The sequence below is a fragment of the Xenopus tropicalis genome, chromosome 8, assembly GCF_000004195.4.
Source record: "Xenopus tropicalis strain Nigerian chromosome 8, UCB_Xtro_10.0, whole genome shotgun sequence".
NCBI classification, from domain to species: Eukaryota; Metazoa; Chordata; class Amphibia; order Anura; family Pipidae; genus Xenopus; species Xenopus tropicalis.
This window is the reverse complement of record NC_030684.2, coordinates 3,900,024-3,903,401: the sequence shown is the minus strand read 5'-3', so window position 1 is coordinate 3,903,401 and position 3,378 is coordinate 3,900,024. Positions and strand designations below refer to the sequence as shown.

Here is a 3,378-nt window from a genome sequence, read left to right as displayed (position 1 = left end):
TTAATCACGCAAAAATTTACAAGTGAATGAATATTTTGAGGTATTTATTTTGCTTTTGTATTTATTCCACGATTTTTTTCATCCGTGCTTTTTATCTTATTTTTTTTTAAATGTGGAGACATTTGTACTTTTTTTTAAATTTGAATTTGAATTTGGTAGAAAAAACATAAAAATAACACAATTATGAATTTTAGTAAGTCTGCCCTAATAACTAATATTATAGAAAAAGACATCAGCGATTATAAGTAGTGATGAGCGAATCTGTCCAGTTTTGTTTCACCGCAAAATTCATAAAACGGCGAAAATGGCGCGTGTCAAAAAAAATTGTCACGCACATCAAAAACAACAACATGCACAACTATTTTTTTATGCATGTCATTTTTTGGACATGGGCGGCAATTTTTTTACACACAATAAACCACCAATGGCAAAACATGGAAATTCGTTGCAAATCCTCGTCTGGAATTATGTCTGGAATGTCTGGAATTATTTCACCCATCACTAATTATAAGACCAACCAAAAAAAGCAAAAAAATCTAATTAAAAAAAGCAAAGGTTGAAGCTGCTTATCTGAGAGCAATAAAGGGTTAAAATCCATTAATACAGTTAAAAAAGTTTTGTTTTATTTTTTTTACCCTTTAAAATAGACTCTGTAAATAGTTTACAAAATGAAAACTATATATTATAATTTGAAAATAATTTTCACAATGATAAAAAAAATATAATAATAATGTAGTGAGGACCTTTTTTCTTTTCTTGTTTTACTCTTTGGTAATTACGTACCAAAAAATGAATTCTTTATCATTCTATATGATAAAATTAGGATAATGTTAGTAACGAAATTGATCTAATATTTTTTCTAGCGAGAATTATAAATTTAAAAAAGTTCCAGACTCAAACTGGCATACCAATCAAACTTAGATTTTAGGTAATTAACATTTCAATTGTATTAATGTATTAATGTTATACATGTTGAAATTAGGATCTTGATTATCAGTTGATCTCTGTGGACTCAATTAATGATAATACAAAATCAATAAAAACATTTGAATATAAAATATTCATTGGCTAAAATGTTTCTTTTTTTCCAAAAATAGTTCTTGAACACAAAATCCTTCCACGGTGCTTATAATGGCTTCTCCACAATGTAAGCACTACCATGATGAAGAGTACGATCCCTGCCTACTATTTGAAACCTACGCTGGGGCAGATAAGGATGCTTCCCAGGAGCAGGTGATACAATATCCTATGAAAGTTCTCCATGATGTATTCTCTTCAGGTATGAATTAGAGAGAGCAAAACTCTGGGGGGCTTATTAATTCATTTTCAAATTTGCGAATTTGAGACTCGAATATTGTGGATTTTTCAAGTTTATGAGCTTGAAAAACTCTGGCTTTACTTTGCCTATGACAACTTCCACTGGCTTCTATAGAAACTCGCAAGCTTTTAGATGGCAAATTTTTACATTTGAGTTTTAGGGTTTTTTGCACCAGACATTCGAGTTTTCAAACCATAACCCGAATTCGAGTTTTTTAAGCACAAAAAAACTTGAATCGAGAAAAAAATGTAACTTGACCATTGATAAATCACTAGTGATGAGCTGTCCCGTTTTGCAGAAAAATGTTTGAATCTTAAACAGCGAAAAATTCACAAATTCATGAAAATGTTGTGCATGTCACAATGATGGGCGTGATAATTTTTTTGACGTGCGTCATTTTTTTTACACTCACGACAATATTTTTTGACGTGGGTGACAATTTTTTGTCGCGTGCCGAATTTTAATGCTGTGAATTTTGGTGAAACGTGAAAATTCAGCATAAATCTATGCCTGGTAAATTATTTCGCCCATCACTATGAATCACCCCATGAAACTTGACTTTTTTGCTGACTTTAGCTATGTACAATCTGTAGGGTCATTCTTATATTGATGTTATTACTTTTTATTTGATACAGGATCAGTGAAAGGAGAAACTTTAATCGAACTTAGTTTTAGTTAATCATTTCTACATATTTTGGTGGCTGCTGATTACTTTGGCAACATCGTTTTGTTACAATCCTATGAATCTGATTATCAAGAGGCACAGAAATGGTTAAACAAGGAACCTGGAGCCATAGACCACTCCCACCGTACAACATTTTTCTGTGGACTTAAAGAGGAATGGTGAGTATAATACCGGTGCAACTAAATACAGTGAATTTTACACAAGAACAACCTATTAAAAATTACATTTTGACACCAGTTCCCAACCTTCGGGTGTACCCCAACCATTCGCCAATATATGCAAATATAATTTTAGGGTAAGGGTAACTACTGATTGGATTGCTAATCAATCTGTCCATTTAAACGGATGTTTCTGTAACTTAAATTGAAAACATGAGTAATAATGTCTTGTTTTGTAGCACGGAATGGGAGGAACATGAAGAAAAGACCAGAAGAGCCATCAAACAGATTGTAAGATGGGATATTACCCAAGAAAACCCACTGGGGGATGTTGTGTTGCCCCAAGCAGACTGTGTGCTCAGTGTGGGGTATTTGGACTTGGTTAGTAAAGATCATGAGATGTATCTGAAACTCCTAAAACAAATCTGCTCCCTTTTGAAGATAGGAGGTCGCCTGATCCTGATTGCAGTCCTCAATATAACTTACTACATGATAGGCCAACACAAGTTTTCTGCACTGCCATGTGATGAAGAGTTTGTACGAAAGGCTCTGACAAGCATTGGGTTAATTATAGAGAGATCTGGGAAAGAGAAAAACAGACATGGTTCTGATATGATAGATTATGAATATATGGCATATTTTGTATGCCGGAAGGAAAGAGAGGTCTAAATTACCGATTCTTCATAGGTAAAGCTCATAGGCAGAGTTCATTGAAATGATTACATTACTAATAGTTACTGATGGGTGAATCTGCCCCATTTCGCTTCTCTGAAAAATGAGTGAATCATTTGAAAAAAAAAATCAGGAAATGGCTAAAATGTTGCGTGTCAAAAAATTTGTGGATTTCCCATTCATTTATAAACTTAGATATAGGGTTCTAGACTGTATTCCAGCCAGGGCACTATCTGCAAGGAGTGTCTATTCTTTCCAGTGTCTACATGGGTTTTCCTCCAGTTTCCTTCCACATTCTAAAAATATAGAGGCAGATTAATTGGCCCTGATAAAATTTACTTTCGTGTGTATGTAAATTTGATAGGGTTCTTAGATTGTAAGCTCCACTGGTGCAGGAACTCATGTGTAGTGATGAGCGAATCTGTCCCAATTCGCAAAACAGCGAAAAATTCACGAAAAGCATTTGCCACGCGATTTTTTTTGTCGCCTGTGCTTTTTTTGTCACCCGCAGCTATTTTTGTCACCCACGTCTATTTTTTTCTTGT

The 3,378-nt window shown here is 33.9% G+C and overlaps 1 pseudogene; it reads left to right on the top strand.

Moving 5' to 3' along the window:
• The first annotated feature begins 1,131 nt into the window (after positions 1-1,131).
• LOC100491721 lies at positions 1,132-2,830 on the top strand (annotated as a pseudogene).
• Positions 2,831-3,378: the final 548 nt, after the last annotated feature.